Consider the following 24,866-nt stretch of genomic DNA (forward strand, 5'->3'; position numbering starts at 1 on the left):
TCACCTTCACTGTTTAGTGGCCTATAATGGACACCAAGAATTGTACAATTTCTCTCCTTATTTCTTAACTCTATCCATAGGGGGGGTGAATTTCCCCTCAGACCTGTATCTGGAGGGCAGGCCAGCTGCCTGGTAGTCCTGTCGGGAGGCCCAGTCCGCTTCGAGCACTGGGATTGAGTCCTCTCCGTCTGGCAGGCTGCAGCCAGAACTGAGGGCCCTGGAACAGTCCTCACGCTCTGGGTCCCCTGATATTACAAGGCATAATTAGGCTGCTAGGTCTTCTGTTGAAACAGTACAAAGTGCATTACTTTTACAGTAAAATTATTTGAGCTATTTTCACATAGTTGTCTTTCCGACTTATAGATTTTTAACATGGTAATTATTTACTGCGAGCATGATATAGCCCATACATTATTTAGTGTTGTCTGTCTGTAATATAGTAAAATAGTACTTTTATTGTACCTCTGGTTAGCTAATATGTTGGTAGCAAAAGGAGCGGCGAGCAGCCCAGGGAGCAGCGTGGAGGCCCCGACCTGCGAGGAAACATCAGCGGCAGGTTGGGGCCACAAAAGGTGTGGAGATGAGCGGCCCTGGAGCAGCGTGGAGGCAGACCATTACAAGATACAGCATGTGCTGGTGCAAGAAGGCAATGGCAGTGAAGAGTGACGTCAGCAAGGTCCAAGTCGGTGATTGGAGTGTGGGCAGATGCAGCAGGAGCAGCGAGGTTGGGCGAAGGAGCGGCGAGAGATTGTAGAGGATGTGATCGGGGCCCAGGAGAGGTGTGAGTTAGGGGCCAGGGGCCCAGGGGCAGCACGGGCCAGCCCACACTGCGATATGTGTGCGCACTAGGTCCGTGCAGCAGAGCAGGTCTCCAGTTGTCTTGGGTAATCCTTGCTACGGGACCAAGACCTAGTTCTGTCAAGTCCGTGTGGTGGCTGATGTGCAACGGCCACCCCACATTAAGAAAATCCACGCACAGGCATCCAACATAAGAACATAAGAACATAAGAGTTAGGAATAGGAGTAGGCCATCTAGCTCCTCGAGCCTGCTCCGCCATTCAACAAGATCATGGCTGATCTGGCCGTGTACTCAGCTCCACTTACCCGCCCGCTCCCCATAACCCTTAATTCCCTTATTGGTTAAAAATCTATCGATCTGTGACTTGAATACATTCAATGAGCTAGCCTCAACTGCTTCCTTGGGCAGAGAATTCCACAGATTCACAACCCTCTTGGAGAAGAAATTCCTTCTCAACTCGGTTTTAAATTGGCTCCCCCGTATTTTGAGGCTGTGCCCCCTAGTTCTAGTCTCCCCGACCAGTGGAAACAACCTCTCTGCCTCTATCTTGTCTATCCCTGTCATTATTTTAAATGTTTCTATAAGATCACCCCTCATCCTTCTGAACTCCAACGAGTAAAGACCCAGTCTACTCAATCTATCATCATAAGGTAACCCCCTCATCTCCGGAATCAGCCTAGTGAATCGTCTCTGTACCCCCTCCAAAGCTAGTATATCCTTCCTTAAGTAAGGTGACCAAAACTGCACGCAGTACTCCAGGTGCAGCCTCACTAATACCCTATACAGTTGCAGCAGGACCTCCCTGCTTTTGTACATATATATTCAAAAGGGAGTTAGATGAAGTCCTTACTACTCGGGGGATCAAGGGGTATGGCGAGAAAGCAGGAAGGGGGTACTGAAGTTTCATGTTCAGCCATGAACTCATTGAATGGCGGTGCAGGCTAGAAGGGCTGAATGGCCTGCTCCTGCACCTATTTTCTATGTTTCTATGTTTCTATGTATTCCATCCCTGTCACAATGAAGGCCAACATTCCATTTGCCTTCCTGATTACCTGCTGCACCTGCAAACTAACTTTTTGGGATTCATGCACAAGGACCCCCAGGTCCCTCTGCACCGCAGCATGTTGTAATTTCTCCCCATTCAAATAATATTCCCTTTTACTGTTTTTTTTCCCAAGGTGGATGACCTCACACTTTCCGACATTGTATTCCATCTGCCAAACCTTAGCCCATTCGCTTAACCTATCTAAATCTCTCTGCAGCCTCTCTCTGTTCCTCTACACAACCCGCTTTCCCACTAATCTTTGTGTCATCTGCAAATTTTGTTACCCTACACTCTGTCCCCTCTTCCAGGTCATCTATGTATATTGTAAACAGTTGTGGTCCTAGCACCGATCACCACTAACCACCGATTTCCAACCCGAAAAGGACCCATTTATCCCGACTCTCTGCTTTCTGTTCGGCAGCCAATTCTCGATCCATGCTAATACATTTCCACTGACTCCGCGTACCTCTATCTTCTGCAGTAACCTTTTGTGTGGCACCTTATCGAATGCCTTTTGAAAATCTAAATACACCACATCCATTGGTACACCTCTATCCACCATGCTCGTTATATCCTCAAAACATTCCAGTAAATTAATTAAACATGATTTCCTCTTCATGAATCCATGCTGCGTCTGCTTGATTGCACTATTCCTATCTAGATGTCCCGCTATTTCTTCCTTAATGATAGTTTCAAGCATTTTCCCCACTACAGATGTTAAACTAACCGGCCTGTAGTTACCTGCCTTTTGTCTGCCCCCTTTTTTAAACAGAGGCGTTACATTAGCTGCTTTCCAATCCGCTGGTACCTCCCCAGAGTCCAGAGAATTTTGGTAGATTATAACGAATGCATCTGCTATAACTTCCGCCATCACTTTTAAAACCCTGGGATGCATTTCATCAGGACCAGGGGACCTGTCTACCTTGAGTCCCATTAGCCTGTCCAGCACTACCCCCCTAGTGATAGTGATTGTCTCAAGGTCCTCCCTTCCCACATTCCTGTGACCAGCAATTTTTGGCATGGTTTTTATGTCTTCCACCGTGAAGACTGAAGCAAAATAATTGTTTAAGGTCTCAGCCATTTCCACATTTCCCATTATTAAATCCCCCTTCTCATTTTCTAAGGGACCAACATTTACTTTAGTCACTCTTTTCCGTTTTATATATCTGTAAAAGCTTTTACTATCCGAATTTATGTTTTGCGCAAATTTACCTCCGTAATCTACTTTTCCTTTCTTTCTTTCTTCCACCCTTGAGGATGTAGTTCAGGTTCTTCATTCAAAACACCTGTGAACTCATCCTTTTTTTGGTGTGGAAGCAAGTCATCCTCGTTTCGAGGGACTATCTATGATGATGATGCTGGTAGGTACTGAAAATGTCCCAATGCACTTTTATTATAATTCGCAAGATGCTCCATTTGATGTAAATGTCATGAGAAATATTTGTGTAAATTAATACCTAGCTGCCTTACATGGCAAAATGAAGCATGAATATTATGAATGTGCAGTAAGTCATGGAGCAACAGCACTTCCTGTTGTGACACTTATAAGTTAGGTCAAAAGTTGAGCTGTCAATCTTTATACTTCTAGGACTACATTAGCTGAAAGATCAACTTTTGGAGCCAGTTTTTTTGTAGTGATTGTCACTTTTTGTATTATTATACCATGGCTGTATTATTATATGACCTGAAAGATTTTTTAAAAATCTAGCCAGGTTGCTTACAATTCCCTAAAGCTACCATCAGACAAGTTATATTTTGAATCATTAATTGCCTGATGCTATTGATTTTTGGTATTTGAACTTATAGATATGTTAGTTAATATTTTCAAAAGTAGCAAACATGAGTGAATTACGTGATATCTATTCTGTTCTTAGGTTGAGACAGTTCCTCCTCTGAAGATGCTGCTACGTGACAACCAGTCTACTTCTGGTGCTTCCCGTACCTATAATGACAAATTACACTGGTACTCTATTATAGGAACCAACAACCCAAAAGAACAAACACCTATCAGTGCCTTCACTGGTAAGTGAAAACTGGGGTTGGCAGCAGCTCAGTTTTCAGCTGTGTGCTTTATTACATATAGACATAAGACCATTTTACAGCCAAATTCATGGCTAAGCAAATAGTTGACCACTTCCGGAGGAGGTAAATTTAGTGCACACATGGCAATTTAACTGCTGGCTGTTGTTTTCCTTTGCAATCAAACATATCACAATACAGAAGTTATGCACACAATAACGATCCTTCCACTCCTCCCCAACAATGGGGGAAGATTTCCTCTCCGCACAATGTGTAACAAAACCATAAATTTGTTGTTCATAAACAGGGTCATGATTTTGTTCCGCATAGTGCACAGAGGAAATCATTCCCCAATATATCTGAACCTTGACCTGAAAACAAACCGTTTAAAAAAAATTATTTGCATGAAATTCACGGGTTATTTCCATCCATAAAATGTTTGAGTTTGATATTCTGTAAACAAGTGACATTTTATAAGGAATAGAAAGCCACATTATCTCAGGAATCTTTCAGAGACATCCACCAGCCAACCACAACCAAAGTATAATGAGACAAGTCTCCACAGGAAGATAAATAGAGCACATGATAGGCATGCTGAAACAAAGATTCCACTGCCACGATTGATCTGATGGTGTACAAAATGAACAAACTGTGTGCTTCACAATTATGCTGTCATGCGAGCAGGCACCATGCAACAGGTGAAAGAGGAAGGGGCCAGCAAGGTGCAGACGAAGATAATGGGAATAAGCCCAAGGCTGACCTGTTGCCAGCTCCAATGGAACCGCAGCAAGGAACACTATTCTGATAACATTTGGTGACAAACTGATTTCCCTGAACCTCTGAAGATCTCCAGTACAAGCATTCTTGCATCATGTTCCCATTGCACGAATGTACCAAATCCACACGGTATCGAAACTGTACCATACCTCATCCATCATGCATGCACATCTATTCACTCCCACTGCAGAAATGTGGCCCTGAACAAATTAACTCTCTACAGAGCCCAAATTCAAGTACAAAGATGTATTCGTGCAATACCATGCTGTCAGCATCTCTTACTCTGGTGCTTTACCTTTGTGATTATGTGTTATGTATTAATGCTTGGGGGTCGGGTGCAAGCCAGTCGATTATGAGCTAAAGGACATTCAACAAGCTGTGGGACACTAAGGCTGCGAAACTGAAGCTGAGTCCAGTCAATGCCAGTTTGCGTACTTACACTAAGGAACTCATACCGATGCTCAGCAGTGCAGCAATCAAGGTGTCATATGATGGTGTAGTTCACGAGCTACCATTATGGATCATCCCAGGTAATGGTCCAACGCTGTTCAGCAGGAATTGGCTCGAGAAAATCAAGCTGAACTGGAATGATGTCAAGATGTCCTCGGTGGATGATACTTCGTGTGCTCAAGTATTGAAAAAGTTTCCTTCTTTGTTTGAACCGGTAATTTTACGGGAACCAAGGTGCAGATTCACTTGGACTCCAATGTAAGGCCTGTCTATCACAAAGCTTGGTCTGTTCCGTACATGATGAGGGAGAAGGTTGAAATTGAACTTGACAGACTCCAGCGTGAAGGGATCATATCACTGGTCGAGTTTAACGAGTGGGCAAGTACCATTGTTCCTGTGTTGAAGATTGATGGCCATGTCAGGATTTGTGGAGACTACAAGGTTACGATTAATCGATTTTCAAAATAGGATCAGTATCTGTTACCGAGGACTGATGACCTGTTCACCATGCTAGTTGGTGGAAAGTCGTTCACGAAACTGGAACTGACGTCAGCCTATATGACCCAGGAGCTTGTTGACACTTCCAAGAAACTCACCTGCATCAACACCCATAAAGGACTGTTCGTCTACAACAGGTATCCTTTTGGGATTCGTTCAGCTGCAGCCATATTTCAGAAGAATATGGAGACTTTACTGAAGTCCGTTCCTAGAACCGTCGTGTTTCAAGATGACATTCTGGTCACAGTGACACTGCTGAACATCTGAACAATCTTGAAGAAGTTCTACAGCGTCTGGACAAAGTGGGACTCAGGCTGAAACGCTCGGTGTGTATTCATGGCATCTGAAGTCAAATTCCTCGGCAGGAAGATTGCTGCTGATGACATCAGGCCCACTGATTCGAAAACCAAGGCCATCCAAAACGCACCCAGGCCTCAGAATGTGACGGAGCTGCGTTCGTTCCTTGGGCTACTCAACTACTTTGGTAATTTCTTACCCAGATTGAGCATTTTACTAGAGCCAATGCATGTGTTACTAAGAAAAGGCGACAACTGGTCTGGGGTGCGTCTCAAGATAGAGCCTTTGAAAAAGCCAAGAATCTGCTATGTTCAAACAAGTTGCTTGTTCATTATGATCCGTGTAAGCGTCTTGTATTGGCCTGTGATGCTTCATCATATGGGGTTGGCTGCATACTCCAATAAGCAAATGAATCGGGCAAGCTACAACCTGTTGCGTACGCTTCGAGAAGCCTAAAGCAGAAAGAGCTTACAGTACGGTGGAGAAAGAAGCTTTGGCTGTGTGTATGGGGTAAAAAAAATGCACCAGTACCTGTTTGGTCTTTGTTTTGAACTCAAAACGGATCACTGCCACTCATTTCATTGTTTGCGGAAAACAAAGGTATTAATACCAATGCATCGTCCCGCATTCAAAGGTGAGCGCTGACATTGTCTGCCTACGATTACATCATCCGTCATAGACCTGGTACTGAGGATTGTGCCTATGCACTGAGTCGTCTGCCCTTACCCACACCTGAGATGGAGACGCCTCAACTTGCAGATCTACATTGGTAATGGATGCTTTTGAGAGTGAAGGAACCCCTGTCACTGCTCAACAAGTTAGGATCTGGACCAGCCATGACCCTATTTTATCGGTTGTGAAATGGTGTGTACTCAGTGGTGATTGGTCTGCCTTACCTTTGGAGATGCGTGAGGAGACCAAACCTTACAACCGTCACAAGGATGAGCTGTCCATTCAGTCAGACTGTTTACTGTGGGGTAATTGTGTAATCATGCCTAAGAAAGGTCGAGAAAAATTTATATGTGAACTTCATAGCACTCATCCTGGTATTGTCATGATGAAGTCCATTGCTAGGTCTCATGTATGGTGGCTTGGAATTGACTCTGATCTGGAATCATGCGTGCATCAGTGCAATACTTGCATGCAGCTAAGTAAAGTACCAGCGGAATCTCCGCTGAGTCTTTGGTCATGGCCATCCAAACCATGGTCAAGGATCCACATTGGTTTTGCGGGCCCGTTCCTAGGAAAGATGTTTTTTGTCGTAGTAGATGCATATTCTAAGCGGATAGAGTGTGTTATTATGTCATCAGCACGTCTACAGCTACCATTGAGAGCCTTCGTATCATGTTTGCTACTCATGGTTTGCCTGACATTGTTGTGAGCGACAACGGATCTTGTTTCACAAGTCTTGAGTTCCAGGAGTTCATGAAACTCAGTGGCATCAGACATGTGAGATCAGCTCCATTCAAGCCTGTTCTAATGGTCAAGCAGAGCGTGCCGTTCAAACTATCAAGCAAAGTATGAAACTTGTAACTCAGGGCTCACTGCAGAGACGGTTGTCATGTATATTGCTCAGTTACAGGTCAATACCTCATATGCTTACTGGGGTTCCTCCTGCTGAACTACTGATGAAGAGAAATCTCAAGACCAGGCTTTCTCTTGTTCATCCTGATTTGAATGATCGTGTTGAAAACAGACGTCAAAGTCAGCAATGGTGTTATGATCGTGTTGCCGTGTCACGTGACATCTCGGTCAACGATCCGGTTTATGTATTGAACTATGGTCAAGGTCCAAAGTGGATCACCGGCACTGTTACAGCCAAAGAGGTTAACAGAGTGTTTATTGTCATGCTCAAGAATGGGCAAACATGCAGGAAACACCTTGACCAGGTTAAACTGCAGCACACGGATGAACTGAAACCGAGTGAGTGACTAACCAACCATTGTTCACTCATCGGAGGACTCTGCTGACATTACTGACTCTGAACCTACAGTCTCTGATGTGGTTATGACCACTCCCATCAGATCGGCTACTCAGCCCTCGGTCTCAATGAACTCAGAACGTTCGCCCAGAGCCAAAGTTGAACTGAGACGATCAACTCGTGAGAGGAAAGCCCCAGGCCGTCTTAATTTGTAAAAAGACTGTTGTTAAGATTGTAAAAGGGAGATGTTGTTATGTATTAATGCTTGGGGGTCACCAGACACCAGAGAGCATGCGGTCAGAGGTCATCGGGCTGTACGCATGTGGCATGTGTGCTTGGTCACCTGTAGATAAGCTGGGTGTCTTTGTCACGCAGACACTCTTGGGCTGGAATAAAGATGGATCAGGTTGAGTGAGTTTATAGTAACCAGACTCTTGAGTCATTACATTGTGTATGGAGAGTGTATCCTACCACTGATCTACTGCTGCTTCTAAGTGTTACCCTTGTGGGGGAAAGAAGTAAAGTGGTGGCGGATGACTGTATGATTCCTGGGATAGTGATGGCTCTCTTATTACTTCTACTGGGTTATAAGGTGGCCCTGTGACTACTGATGCAAAATCTGCTACTGTGGGGCTGCCTAAACCTCTTAAAGAAGCATATTAGATTGCACAATCAATCAAGCACAATCATAAGCATAATGTTAACACTAACCTCAGAAGAACACCAATATTTTTTTTTCATTTCACACACTAGTCATCCATATGGCTTTTGTAAGAAAAAATTGTACTATAATGCCAACTTGAAGGGCTTCTTTTTATTATTGAATCCATGCCCAGTAAGGATTGAGTTAAAATTATCCAAATTTATTTCATGTAGGGTCAACAGAGAGGAGATTTTTGACTAAATATTTTGATTATAAACCTAGATTTGAACACAGGTCCCAAAGGCGACAGGACGAGAGTGTGTTAGCTCAATTGTACCAACTAGTCCCAGCTGAGTATAATATAGTCCATTCCCTTATTTTGAAGCCACTAAAGAAATGCTAACCCCTCCCGCACTGTTAATGTGAACTACATTTATTCGGTGAGGCTAAATAAAATACTTAATTGAACACGTACAAAAAAAACGAGAGTATAAATTTGTTGCTTTGCTCCGTTTGGTAGGTAATCTCGATGGCACATACTGTATTCATGGTGAAGTTGGAAAACTGGTCGCACAGCAGCTACAAATGCAAAATAAAATCCGGGTTGGGATAAATGGCCATCTATGTATTAAGCCTCTTCAATCAGAAAGTGGACAGTAGGTATTTTCACTGTGACTTAACTTCAATATTTGATCTGTACCATTCCAGTATTTCTATTTTACCATTTACAACTTTGGTGTGTGATTTTTGTAATCATCAAAATGAGGGATGCTGATACTAGAATACACCCCATTTCAGGCATCTGTGTTAGAATGAAGCACATCCAGTTCAGTTACAGTGCATCATGGGTTATGAATGCCTGGCCTGCAGGTGCCAGCACTGTCAATCTATTAGACCTGCCTTTCTACTTTCAGAGGATGTGCATGTAAGGTAAAGCTATATAAACACCTGAGAGAGAAAGGAATAGAAGGATATGCTGATAGTGTTAGGTGAAAGGTGTGGGAGGAAGCTCGTGTGGAGCTGAAACACCGGCAGGGACCAGTTGTTAAGTAAAAATGGTGTTTGGTCCTAATATCATAGATTTGGCAGCAGTATTAAAACATGGGCATGCCTCTGTATTTGGAAATTGGTGAAAAGTTACCAAAGTGCTGTACATTCCCTCTCAGTGATCTGTACCAAGCTTAGTGATGCACTGTATGGCTCCATTTCAGAGTGCCAACACACTAAAAGAACAAAAGAAAGACTTGCATTTATTTAGCGCCTTTCACGACCACCGGACTTCTCAAAGTGCCTTATAGCCAATTAAGTACTTTTGGAGTGTAGTCACTGTTGTAATGTTGTCACTTAGCTTGACAAATTTTTGGAGACCAGCAAATTTCTTCATCAGCTTCTGGATCTGTCTTTCATTTATTTCCATCTAGACTGTTCTCAGTATGCCCTTCCAAGGAAGATACCCTCTGCTCTATAAGCAACAACTTTTCTCTTCAACGCTGTTATGTCCAAAAAAAAACATTCAAATTGTTGACCAGCTATTGTTATTTACAGATCCTCTAGAATATTTCATCAAAGAATATCAAAAGCAATACAAGGAACTCCTTGGAGTATAATTACCAAAATCTGCTATTCCCCTCAGGGAGCCATCTAGTGTTCAGTTAACAATATGCACATACCATCCATATCAAGCACTTGCTGCAGAGGACCATCAGAACTGCACCCTGGGAGAGACGGCAGAGGGGGTAGGGGTTAAAATCTCGCAATCCTTCCACAGTGAATGCAATTGATTGTAACATGTTACCTCACATGTTACCTCAGAAAGTAATAGGGGGAAAGATTTCCTTTGTTTGCTTTTTCACTCCTGGGAAAGAGTGAGGAGAAAATCAGCCAGGCTTCCCACTCCTGATTGTTATCCAGCGATGCCTGTTCAAAAGTGCTTGTCTGGATAAGAACACATCAGGCTTGGCTGTAATACCCTTATGATTGAATACACAGGTTTCTGCCCATTATCGAGCAATCTTAGGGTAGCCAACTGTCCACCCCATCCCTGAAATCTGCCGACTGGGGAAGGACCAGACCACCCGCCACTTGTACGGCCCACCACTGACAAATGACAATGGGAAGACAGGGTTAAACTGAATGCCCTGTTCTCTCCTACTGGGGCCTGCCTCTGAAACAAACTTTTACAGACAGGCTAGATTCCCTCAGACTCAGGGTGCCAGGATCCACATCATTCTACATGCCCCTTAGGTGCACAAACTTAATTTTATCAACCGAAAGGGTTTCATTCCCTGAATATGCAGCTTGTTTGTTATGCCAATAAGACCTGCTTTTATCAGTGTAAGACTTTTAAAGGGCAGAAAAATACATTTTTTTAAATAATTTAAACATTTAAAATCCTGGTAAGGTAAGGTTATTTTTAGACCCTTTAAAATATGTAAATTTATTTTTCAAAAAATTTAATTTTTGTTTTAAATAATTAATTACATTCTATTTTTATTAATTTGAAATCTATTATGTTTTTTTGTTATTTTCAGTGTTTTTGTATTTTGGGAGGAATTCCCATTCATACTTCTGGTGGTTCTGTATTTATGGAATTACCATAAGTATGAATGGGGATTCATCTACTCTGATAGGTTGGGCCGGCCCACAGGATCTTGTTGATGTATGTAAACCTGTAATCACCATGTCTAACCACCAGACGGCTTGTCCCCTGGAGTCCCAAGGGATCCCACAATCCCTTTGGAGCATCTGTATATAAGGCGGCCTCACAGGCTGGAGAGGCACTCTGAGATTTGCAATAAAGGGCTACGGTCACACTTACTTTGAGCTTGCAGTATCTAGTCTGACTCTTTATCTAAGACATAACAACTGCCGATGAGATACAGATAACGAACCCCAATGCAACACTACAGAGAACTGTGGGCATCCTGGAGAAATTTTTGGAGGGAGATGATTGGGAAACTTTCGTGGAGCGACTTGACCAATACTTTGTGGCCAATGAGCTGGAACGCTGCCAAACGAAGGGCGATCCTCCTCACCGTTTACGGGGCATCAATGTATGGCCTCATGAAAAACCTGCTCGCTTCAGCAAAACCCACACACAAGTCGTACGATGAGTTGTGCACACTGACCCGAGAGTATCTGAACCCGAAGGAAAGCGTTCCGATGGCGAGGTAACGGTTCTATACGTACAAGAGGTCTGAAGGCCAGGAAGTGGCGAGCTACGTCGCCGAGCTAAGGCGCCTTGCAGGACATTGCGAATTTGAAGGACACTTGGAGCATATGCTCAGGGACTTCTTTGTACTTGGTATTGGCCATGAAGTAATACTTCGCAAACTTTTGACTGTAGAGGCCCCAACCTTGAGTAAAGCCATAGCGATAGCCCAGGCATTTATCTCCACCAGTGACAATACCAAACAAATTTCCCAGCACATTAGTGCTGCTGCAAGTACTGTGAACAAAGTAACGTTGCTTTCGAATCGAAATGTACATGGTAGGAATTACACGCCTGCAGCTGCACGTCCGCAGATGACTCAGAGTCCGCCATCAAGAGTGGTGAATACAAGGCCATTAACACCTTGTTAGCGCTGCAGAGGTGATCATCGATTCCATTCATGCCACTTCGAAGGATATGTTTGCAAGGGCTGTGGAATAATGGGACACCTCCAAAGTATGTGCAGGCGAGCTGCAAATCCTGCTAATCCTGCAAACCACCATGTTGCAGAGGAGGACAGATCCACGGTGGATCATGATGAACCAGAGCCTCAGACCAAGGAGGCAGAGGTATATGGGGTGCACACATTTACCACAAAGTATCCCATGATAATGCTGAAGGTTGAATTAAATGGACTCCTGGTGTCCATGGAGCTGGACATGGGGGCAAGCCAGTCCATAATGAGTAAAAAGACTTTTGATAAGTTGTGGTGCAACAAGGCTTCAAGGCCAGTCCTGACTCACAATTGTACCAAACTTAGAACGTACACAAAGGAACTGATTCCCGTAATTGGCAGTGCTACTGTAAAGATCTCCCTATGGTGGAGTGGTGCACGATTTACCACTCTGGGTAGTACCGGGCGATGGCCCCAAGCTGTTCGGCACGAGCTGGCTGAGAAAGATACACTGGAACTGGAATGACGTCCGAGCACTTTCGTCCGTCGATAACACCTCATGTGCCCAGGTCTTAAGCAAGTTCTCCTCATTGTTCGAACCAGGCATCAGGAAGTTCCAAGGAGCAAAGTGCAGATCCATTTGATTCCCGGGGCGCGACCCATCCATCACAAGGTGAGAGCAGTACCTTACATGATGAGAGAGAGGGTGGAGATCAAGCTGGACAGGCTGCAACGAGAGGGCATCATTTCGCTGATCGAATTCAATGAGTGGGCCAGTTTGATTGTTCCAGTCCTCAAGGGAGACGGCACCGTCAGAATCTGTGGTGATTACAAAGTAACTATCAATTGTTTCTCGCTGCAGGATCAATACCTGCTACCAAAGGCAGATGACTTATTTGCGACGCTGGAGGGAGGGAAAGCGGTCATGAAGCTGGACCTGACCTCAGCCTACATGACGCAGGAGCTGGCGGAACCTTCGAAAGGCCTCACCTGCATCAACACGCACAAAGGTCTTTTCGTTTACAACAGATGCCCGTTTGGGATTCGATCAGCCACGGCGATATTTCAGAGGAACATGGAAAGCTTGCTGAAGTCGATCCCGTGCACCGTGGTCTTCCAGGACAACATCTTGGTTACAGATTGGGACACTGGCGAGCACCTGCAGAACCTGGAGGAGGTTCTTAGTCGGCTTAATTGTGTGGGGCTCAGGCTAAAACATTCGAGGTGCGTTTTCCTGGCGCCTCAAGTGGAGTTCCTGGGGAGAAGAATTGCGGCGGACAGCATCAGCCCCACTAATTCGAAGACGGAGGCAATCAAGAACGAACCAAGACCACAGAATGCAGACTTAGAGTCCTGTGTGCATAAATGTAATACATGTTCCCAGTTAAGCAATGCACTCAGGGAGGCGCCACTAAGTTTATGGTCTTGGCCCTCCAAACCGTGGTCTAGGGTTCATGTCGACTATGCAGGCCCATTCTTGGGAAAAATGTTTTTAGTGGTTGTACATGCATACTCCAAATGGATTGAATGTGTGATAATGTCGGCATGCACGTCCGCTGCCACCATTGAAAGCCTGTGGGCCATGTTTGCAATGCACGGCCTGCCTGATGTCCTTGTAAGTGACAATGGGCCGTGCTTTACCAGTGCCGAATTCAAGGAATTCATGACCCGCAATGGGGTCAAACATGTTACGTCTGCCCCGTTTAAGCCAGCATCCAACGGTCAGGCAGAACGAGCAGTTCAAACAATCAAGCAGAGCTTGAAAAGGGTAACTGAAGGCTCACTGCAGACTCGCTTATCCCGAATCCTGCTTAGTTACCGCACAAGACCCTACTCGCTCACCAGGGTCCCTCCCGCTGAACTGCTCATGAAAAGGGCACTTAAGACAAGGCTCTCGTTAGTCCACCCTGATCTACACGAACAGGTAGAAAGTAGGAGGTTTCAACAGAATACATATCATGATCGCGCAAATGTGTTAGGCGAAATTGAAGTAAATGATCCTGAATTTGTGTTGAACTATGGACAAGGTCCCAAATGGATTGCTGGCACTGTTTTGGCCAAAGAGGGGAGTAGGGTGTTTGTGGTCAAACTCGCAAATGGACTCACCTGCAGAAAACACTTGGACCAAACCAAACTCAGATTTACGGACTATCTAGAACAACCCACAACAGACTCTACCTTTTTCGACCCTCGAACACACACACGTGGCAACCGACCCAGCGGTTGACCACGAAGCAGAACCCATCACCCGCAGCAGCCCAACAAGGCTCACCACCCCCAAGGCCAGCTGCACAGCAGCCCAGCAAAGGCCCAACAGATGACTCACCAACACCAGCATTTGCACCGAGACGATCAACCAGGAAAAGAAAGACCCCACATCGACTCACATTGTAAATAGTTACACTATTGACTTTGGGGGAGAGTGTTGTTATGTATGTAAACCTGTAAATACCATGTCTAACCACAAGACGGCTTGTCCCCTGGAGTCCCAAGGGATCCCACAATCCCTTGGGAGCACCTGTATATAAGGAGGCCTCACAGGCTGGAGAGGCACTCTGAGATCTGCAATAAAGGACTACGGTCACACTTACTTTGAGCTTGCAGTACCTAATCTGACTCTTTATCTAAAACATAACAGATCCTATTGATGCGTATGAAACCCTTACGATCCTGGAATATGTGGGCCCCTTGTATTGATCAAGCAGATTATTGGAATTATGAAGACATACCTTAGGTGCCTGGAAGAGGAGCACTCTAATACAGTGCAGCCAGGTTCTCCCACATCATACTGGTCTGCTGTATGCTGCATAACTTTTCCATCTGAAAAGGACTGATCATTAATGCTCCAGAGAACGAGAAGGAAGGTGACCAAGGTGATCAAGCTTGACCGGCAGCCAAATGTTTGACTGAGGAAGAAGTTACTGAGGAGATCCCTTTGCCAGATACTCGGCAATTGAAAGTATAACTCATAAGAGACAGCTTCTGATACATCATTACACATATATCTGAGACATACTATACGCTATGCCAAAATAGTCCTGCTTTCATGGCATCTCCCTCTAACATCCAACCATCCATTTATATTGAGACCTTCCTGTATACTATACAACCGTCACAAAGGGCATCTCACATGCATTCTACTAGTATGTTGCCTGAGCATTCATATATGTTCACAAAATTCAAACAACACATATTTCACTAAAAGCATTTTTTATTCCTTACTAAAATCTCTCTGCTACTATTGCTTTCCACTGAGGCTAATCTGGATACTTACAGTTGTGTTCCCTTGAGGCTAGCCTCCAACCTCTCATTGGTACTCGCTCAGTGACAGAAGGTTGTGAAATGGATGGCTGGTGCTTTCCATCAGGAGTCTTCCGGGACCTACATCCTGGCTGCTGCTGTAAGGTTTATCCCTGATGTGCTGGTATCAATGGCTTCTGAAAGGAACATAAGAACATAAGAACATAAGAATTAGGAACAGGAGTAGGCCATCTAGCCCCTCGAGCCTGCTCCGCCATTCAATAAGATCATGGCTGATCTGGTCGTGGACTCAGCTCCACTTACCCGCCCTCTCCCCGTAACCCTTAATTCCCTTATTGCTTAAAAATCTATCTATCTTTGACTTGAAAACATTCAATGAGCCAGCCTCAACTGCTTCCTTGGGCAGAGAATTCTACAGATTCACAACCCTCTGGGAGAAGAAATTCTTTCTCAACTCGGTTTTAAATTGGCTCCTCCGTATTTTGAGGCTGTGCCCCCTAGTTCTAGTCTCCCCTACCAATGGAAACAACCTCTCTGCCTCTATCTTGTCTATCCCTTTCATTATTTTAAATGTTTCTATAAGATCACCCCTCATCCTTCTGAACTCCAAGGAGTAAAGACCCAGTCTACTCAATCTATCATCATAAGGTAACCCCCTCATTTCTGAAATCAGCCTAGTGAATCGTCTCTGTACCCCCTCCAAAGCTAGTATATCCTTCCTTAAGTAAGGTGACCAAAACTGCACGCAGTACTCCAGGTGCGGCCTTACCAATACCTTATACAGTTGCAGCAAGACCTCCCTGCTTTTGTACTCCATCCCTCTCGCAATGAAGGCCAACATTCCATTTGCCTTCCTGATTACCTGCTGCACCTGCAAACTAACCTTTTGGAATTCATGCACAAGGACCCCCAGGTCCCTCTGCACCACAGCATGTTGTAATTTCTCCCATTCAAATAATATTCCCTTTTACTGTTTTTTTTCCCAAGGTGGCTGACCTCACACTTTCCGACATTGTATTCCATCTGCCAAACCTTAGCCCATTCGCTTAACCTATCCAAATCTCCTTGCAGCCTCTCTGAGTCCCCTACACAACCCGCTTTCCCACTAATCTTAGCGTCATCTGCAAATTTTGTTGCACTACACTCTGTCCCCTCTTCTAGGTCATCTATGTATATTGTAAACAGTTGTGGTCCCAGCACTGATCCCTGTGGCACACTACTAACCACTGATTTCCAACCGGAAAAGGACCCATTTATCCCGACTCTCTGCTTTCTGTTCGGCAGCCAATTCTCTATCCATGCTAATACATTTCCTCTGACTCTGCGTACCTTTATCTTCTGCAGTAACCTTTTGTGTGGCACCTTATCGAATGCCTTTTGGAAATCTAAATACACCACATCCATCGGTACACCTCTATCCACCATGCTCGTTATATCCTCAAAGAATTCCATTAAACATGATTTCCCTTTCATGAATCCATGCTGCATCTGCTTGATTGCATTATTCCTATCTAGGTGTCCCGCTATTTCTTCCTTAATGATAGTTTCAAGCATTTTCCCCAATACAGATGTTAAACTAACCGGCCTATAGTTACCTGCCTTTTGCCTGCCCCCTTTTTTAAACAGAGGCGTTACATTAGCTGCTTTCCAATCCGCTGGTACCTCCCCAGAGTCCAGAGAATTTTGGTAGATTATAACGAATGCATCTGCTATAACTTCCGCCATCTCTTTTAATACCCTGGGATGCATTTCATCAGGACCAGGGGACTTGTCTCCCTTCAGTCCCATTAGCCTGTCCAGCATTACCCCCCCAATGATAGTGATTGTCTCAAGGTCCTCCCTTCCCACATTCCTGTGGCCTGCAAATTTTGGCATGGTTTTTGTGTCTTCCACTGTGAAGACCGAAGCAAAATAATTGTTTAAGGTCTCAGCCATTTCCACATTTCCCATTATTAAATCCCCCTTTTCATCTTCTAAGGGACCAACATTTATTTTAGGCACTCTTTTCCGTTTTATATATCTGTAAAAGCTTTTACTATCTGTTTTTATGTTTTGCGCAAGTTTACCTTCGTAATCTATCTTCCCTTTCTTTATTGCTTTTTTAGTCATTCTTTGCTGTTGCTTAAAATTTTTCCAATCCTCTAGTTTCCCACTAACCTTGGCCACCTTATACGCATTGGTCTTTGATTTGATACTTTCCTTTATTTCCTTGGTTATCCACGGCTGGTTATCCCTTCTCTTGCCGCCCTTCTTTTTCACTGGAATATATTTTTGTTGCGCACTATGAAAGAGCTCCTTAAAAGTCCTCCACTGTTCCTCAATTGTGCCACCGTTTAGTCCTTGTTTCCAGTCTACTTTAGCCAACTCTGCCCTCATCCCACTCTAGTCCCCTTTGTTTAAGCATAGTACGCTCGTTTCTGACACAACTTCCTCATCCTCAATCTGTATTACAAATTCAACCATATTGTGATCACTCATTCCGAGAGGATCTTTTACGAGAAGATCGTTTATTTTTCCTGTCTCATTACACAGGACCAGATCTAAGATGGCTTGCTCCCTTGTAGGTTCTGTTACATACTGTTCTAAGAAACAATCCGTATGCATTCTATGAATTCCTCCTCCAGGCTACCCCATGCGATTTGATTTGACCAATCGATATGTAGGTTAAAATCCCCCATGACTACTGCCGTTCCTTTTTCACATGCCTCCATTATTCCCTTGATTATTGCCTGCCCCACCTTGAAGTTATTATTTGGGGGCCTATAAACTACGCCGACCAGTGACTTTTCCCCCTTACTATCTCTAATCTCCACCCACAATGATTCACCATTTTGTTCATTGGAGCCAATATCATCCCTCACAACTGCCCTGATATCATCTTTTATTAACAGAGCTACCCCAGCTCCTTTCCCTTCTTGCCTATCTTTCTGAATCGTCAGATACCCCTGTATGTTTAATTCCCAGTCTTGGCCACCTTGCAACCATGTTTCTGTAATGGCCACAAAATCATACCCATTTGTAATGATTTGTGCCATCAATTCATTTACTTTATTTCGAATGCTGCGTGCATTTAGGTAGAGTGTTTTCATCCTAGTTTTTAAACCATGATTTTTAGTTTTGACCCCTCCTGCAGCCCTTTTATATTCAGTGGCCCTTTTTGTTTCTTGCCTTTGGTTTCTCTGCCCTCCACTTTTACTCATCTCTTTTCTGTCTTTTGTTTTTGTCTCCTTTTTGTTTCCCTCTGTCTCCCTGTATTGGTTCCCATCCCTCTGCCATATTAGTTTAACTCCTCACCAATAGCACTAGCAAACACTCCCCCTAGGACATTGGTTCCGGTCCTGCCCAAGTGCAGACCTTTCAGTTTGTACTGGTCCCACCTCCCCTAGAACCTGTTCCGATGCCCCACGAATTTGAATCCCTCCCTGCTGCACCACTGCTCAAGCCACGTATTCATCTGTGCTATCCTGCGATTCCTACTCTGACTAGCACATGGCACTGGTAGCAATCCCGAGATTACTACTTTTGAGGTCCTACTTTTTAATTTAGCTCCTAGCTCCTTCAATTCGTCTCGTAGGACCTCATCCCTTTTTTTACCTATGTCGTTGGTACCAATGTGCACCACGACAACTGGCTGTTCTCCCTCCCTTTTTAGAATGTCCTGCACTCGCTCGGAGACATCCTTGACCCTTGCACCAAGGAGGCAACATACCATCCTGGAGTCTCAATTGCGACCGCAGAAACACCTATCTATTCCCCTTATGATTGAATCCCCTATCACTATCGCTCTTCCACTCTTTTTTATGCCCTCCTGTACAACAGAGCCAGCCACGGTGCCATGAACTTGGCTGCTGCTGCTCTCCCCTGATGTGTCATCTCCCTCAACAGCACTCAAAGCAGTGTATCTGTTTTGCAGGGGGATGACCAGATGGGACCCCTGCACTACCTTCTTTGTACTACTCTTCCTGCTGGTCTTCCATTCCCTAGCTGGCTGTGGATCCTTCTCATGCGGTAAGACCAACTCACTACACGTGCCACTTATGTCATTCTCAGCATCGTGGATGCTCCAGAGTGAATCCACCCTCAGCTCCAATTCCGTAATGGAGGGTTCACAAGTGTCACTATCCAGAGAGACAGCAGCTGCATGCTTGCACACTGCTGCCAGCCCACTGGCACTGGCTCTGCTTGGCCAGTGTTAAACAGGAAATCAGAATGGTACCAATCAAATGTCTAAAGCCCTGGAAGATTGTTGCCTTCACCTTGGTGCCCAAGGCACAAATGAAAGCAGTTGCAGTTGCCATATCAGAAGCTACAACTGTCCTTCGGCCCTCTGCTTGTGGGGGCATCTGCTGCAAATCTATCCAAAGCTACCAAGCAGCCGATGGTTGACTGCATTGTTAGAGGAAGGATGTTCTTACTTGTAAGATACTCCTCAAAATAATAGGGTTCACAGCATTACAGATGTAATATTCACAGATTTATTAAGCATGGGATAACCATTGACAATAATTAATCGTACACATAACAACAGCACTTACATAGGATATACAGCACAGAAACAGGCCATTCGACCCAACCAGTATATGCCAGTGTTTATGTTCCACTCGAGCCTCCTCCTGTCTTTCCTCATCAAACTCTATCAGCATAACCCTCTATTCAATTCTCCCTCATATACTTATCTCGCTTCCCCTTAAATGCATCGATACTATTCGCTTCAACCACTCCCTGTGGCAGCAAGTTCCACAATCTCACTACTTTCTGGGTAAAGAAGTTTCTTCTGAATTCTCTTTGATTTCTTGGTGACTATTTTATATTGATAGCCTCTAGTTTTGCTCTTCTCCACAAGCGGAAACATTCCGGGGCCTAAATTCAGGTGCACCAGAAAACTGCCCACTTATGAGTTTTTAACTGGTATTCACTGCTGGAACTCTTGGTGCGGTGAGTTGATCCATTTTCAGAACATTGAATTTTTTTCAAGTCCTACAGGAAATGGATCATAATGGGCGGGCCTTAGACTCAAATCCAGGCTGACTGGCTGAAAATGGATCGTTTGGGCTGTCCGCCGCTGTCAATCAACGTGGTGACGTCACAGTGCTTGTGCGTCACCACGCCCTCTCCCCTCCGTTAAAGGGGAGAGATTCGATTATTTTTTAACTTTGGCTACTGGGCCACCAGGGAGGGTTTCGGCCAGGCCAGTCGCCTGGCACCCGGGGGCAACATTTTGTTGGCCGATCGGTAAGTCGGCCGGTAAACATTTTTGCATTGCGGCTGCGGCAGTGGACCCTCCCTTTTAAGGGCGGCCGCGCTGCCGCGCCGCACACAGTCTTCAGAGGGTGCACTGGCAGAAAAACCTGCTGGGGGCACCGCGTGGCAGGGGATCAACGGATCGGGCCGAAAATGGATAGGTGAGCACTTATTTTATTTTAAATTGGCAGTGAATCTACTTGGGCAGGATGGGGTCCAGGCCGAAAAATCCCCGACATGAATTTAGATTGAGTTGGCCTGTTGACCCCAAAGTGGCGGCCATTTGATTTTTAGTAATGACCTCCACAAACTGGTATTAACGGGTCTCTTTGAAACCCTGAATTTCAGCCCCTCTGTGTCTACTCTATCAAAACTTGTCATAATTTTAAAGACCTCTATTAGGTCAACCCTCAGTCTTCTTTTTTCAAAAGTAAAGAGACCCAGCCTGTATTGTGTTCGTAACACAGATGAGACTGCACACAGGGAGGTTAAAGTAACAGTGACCTCAGTCTTTATTAAGACACTCCAGAGTGAGGAACAGGCCTTAGATCCCGGCTTATATACAGTGCTCCCAAGGGATGCTGGGATCCCTTGGGATTTCAGGGGATGTGCTCCCTGGTGGCGGAACATGGGAGTGCATGCTTTACAGATACACAACATCACTCCCCCCGCAAAGTCAAAGTGAAAACTATTTACAAGGTGAGGCGGTCGGGAGCCTCTCTTTCCCTGGTGGACCGCCTCGGTATAAATGTCTGTTCTGGTGTGTTGGCTGTGCCCTCGCTGGGCTGGCGTGTTGTTGGCCCTGCAGGGCTGCTGGGTGAGCCTGGCCTTGCTCGGCTGTTAGGCATGATGGGTTTGATCTCGTGGTCCGGGGTGGTGTTGTTGATCCTTTGGGTGTGTGTTGTGGGCTCGAAAAAGGTGGTGTCTGCTGTGGGTTGTTCAGGGCAGTCTGTGAACCGCAGCCTCGTTTGATCCAGGTGCTTTCTGCAAATTTGTCCATTGTCTAGTTTGATTACCGTGCCTGCGATCCACTTGGAACCATGTCCATAGTTTAGCACATGCACAGGGTCATTCAGATCAATTTCCCATGATACAGTGGCGCGACCATCGTTTACATTTTGTTGCTGCCGCCTGCTCTCTATCCGATCATGCAGGTTGGGGTGAACCAGCGAGAGTCTGGTTTTAAGTGTCCTTTTCATGAGTAGCTCAGCCAGGGGCACCCCTGTGAGCAAGTGGGGTCTCTTGCGGTAGCTGAGCAGTACTCGGGACAGGTGGGTTTGGAGTGAGCCTTCTGTGACTCATTTAAGGCTCTGTTTGATTGTTTGTCCTGCCCATTGGAGACTGGTTTAAACGGGGCCGGGGTGACATGTTTGATCCCATTGCGGGTCATGAATTCTTTAAATTCGGCACTGGTAAAACATGGCCCGTTGTCACTGACCAGTATGTCAGGCAGGCTGTGGGTGGCAAACATGGTCCTCAGGCTTTCAATGGTGACGGTGGCGGTGCTTCCCGACATTATTTCACATTCAATCCATTTTGAAAAAGCATCCACCACCAGGAACATTTTACCGAGAAACGGGCCCGCATAGTCGACATGGATCCTCGAGCATGGTCTGGAGGGCCAGGACCACAAACTTAGTCATCTGACCACACACGCTGCATTGCCGTACACAGGACTTTAAGTCAGAGTCGATGCCGGGCCACCACACGTGGGATCTGGCTATCGCTTTCATCATTACTATACCCGGGTGTGTGCTGTGGAGATCCGAGATGAACGTCTCCCTGCCCTTTTTGGATAGCACTACGCGGTTATCCCACAACAGGCAGTCTGCCTGAATGGACAGCTCGTCCTTTCACCGCTGGAACGGCTTGATTAGCTTTTGCATTTCAACGGGGATGCTGGCCCAGCTCCCATGCAGTACACAGTTTTTTACTAGGGACAGCAGAGGATCTTGGCTGGTCCAAGTCCTAATCTGGCAAGCCGTGACAGGTGATTTATCATTTTCAAACGCTTCCATGACCATTAATAATTCTGCGGGCTGCGCCACCATCAACAAGTTTGCAGGTTGCGCCATTTCCACCCCCATGGTGGCCAATGGTAGCCGACTGAGAGCATCCGCACAGTTCTCGGTGCCTGGCCTGTGGCGGATGGTATAGTTATACACTGATAGCGCGAGTGCCCACCTTTGTATGCGGGCTGAGGCATTAGTATTTATCCCCTTGTTTTCAGCGAACAGGGATATGAGGGGCTTGTGATCGGTTTCCAGCTCAAATTTGACGCCAAACAGGTACTGATGCATTTTCTTTACCCCGAACACACACGCTAATGCCGCTTTTTCAGTCATGCTGTAGGCCCTCTCGGCCTTGGACAAGCTCCTGGAGGCATAGGCGACAGGTTGCAACTTCGCTGCAACATTAGCTTCTTGTAATACACACCTGACTCCATATGACGATGCGTCACATGCTAGCACAAGTCTTTTACATGGTTATACAATACAAGCAGCTTGTTGGAGCATAAAATGTTTCTGGCTTTCTCAAAAGCAATTACTTGTTTTTTTTCCCCATACCCAGTTCTCACCTTTACGCAATAACACATGTAGCGGCCCTAAGAGGGTGCTTAACCCCGGTAGGAAGTTACCAAAATAGTTGAGGAGTCCCAGGAACGACCGCAGCTCCGTGATGTTCTGTGGCCTGGGCGCGTTCCTGATAGCCGCGATCTTTCTCCCCAAAAACTCCACTTCTGTTGCCATGAAAACGCATTTCGACCTCTTCAGCCGCAGCCCTACGCGATCCAGTCGCTGGAGGACCTCCTCCAGGTTTTGTAGGTGCTCGACGGTGTCCCGACCCGTGACCAATATGTCGTCCTGAAAAACCACCATGCGTGGTACCGACTTGAGTAGGCTTTCCATGTTTCTCTGGAAGATTGCTGCAGCCGACCGAATTCCAATTGGGCACCTATTGCAGATGAACAGTCCCTTGTGTGTGTTAATGCAGGTGAGGCCCTTCGAAGACTCCTCCAGCTCCTGCGTCATGTAGGCCGAAGTCAGGTCGAGCTTGGTGAACGTCTTGCCTCCTGCCAGCGTCGTAAATAAGTCGTCCGCCTTAGGTATTGGTCCTGTAGCGAGAAACGATTAATAGTTACTGTATAATTGCCACAAATCCTGACCGTGCCATCACTTTTTAGTACTGGAACAATCGGGCTGGCCCACTCGCTGAATTCCACTGAGGGGATGATGCCCTCACGTTGCAGCCTGTCCAGCTCGATTTCCACTCTCTCCCTCATCATGTGAGGTACCGCTCGCGCCTTGTGGTGAATGGGTTGTGCCTCTGGGACCAAGTGGATCCGCACCTTCGCCCCGGAAAAGTGTCCAATGCCTGGCTCAAAAAGGGAAGGAAATTTGTCAAGAACCTGGGTACATGAGGCCTCATCAACATGTGATAGCGCTCGGATGTCATCCCAGTTCCAGCGGATTTTGCCCAGCCAGCTCCTTCCAAGCAGTGTGGGGCCATCGCCCGGGACAATCCAGAGTGGCAGTTCGTGCACCGTGCCCTCGTAGGTGACCTTGACCATGGCGCTGCCCAGGACAGTGCTGAGCTCTTTGGTGTACATTCTCAGTTTCGTGTGGATGGGGCTCAGGGCTGGTCTGAGTGCCTTGTTGCACCACAGTCTCTCAAACATCTTTTTACTCATGATGGATTAACTAGCGCCAGTGTCCAGTTCCATGGCTACGGATAAGCCATTCAATTTTGCATTTAGCATTATGGGTGGACATTTTGGCGAAAATGTGTGCACCCCGTGTACTTCAGCATCTGCCTCCTCTCTCTGAGGCTCAAAATTGCTTTGATCCACCATGGACCGATCTTCCTCTGCCACGTGGTGGTTAGCAGGTTTTGCAGAGCTTGTAGCTCGTCTGCAAGCTCGTTGGAGGTGCAGCTCTTGCAAACATACCCTTTGAAGCGGCATGAATAGGCTGAATGGAAGCTTCCACAATGCCAACAAGGTGTGAATTGCCTTGCTTTCATCCTTTGTTGCAGACTCTGAGTCATCTGGGTCACCTGAGGCCTGCTGGCAGTTGCAGACTCGTGGTTTCTGCCCTGTATATTTCTGCTCGCAAACACAGTTCCAGTTAATTTATGAATATTGCTAGCACTTGTGTGCTGAGAGCCTTGCTTGGTGTTATCACTGGTGGACATAAATGCCTGTGCTATCACAATGGCCTTACTGAGGGTCGGTGTCTCTACAATCAAAAGTTTTCATAGGATGGTCTTGTGGCCAATTCCCAGAACAAAAAAGTCTCTGAGCATTTGCT

The sequence above is a fragment of the Pristiophorus japonicus genome, chromosome 8, assembly GCF_044704955.1.
Source record: "Pristiophorus japonicus isolate sPriJap1 chromosome 8, sPriJap1.hap1, whole genome shotgun sequence".
NCBI classification, from domain to species: domain Eukaryota; kingdom Metazoa; phylum Chordata; class Chondrichthyes; family Pristiophoridae; genus Pristiophorus; species Pristiophorus japonicus.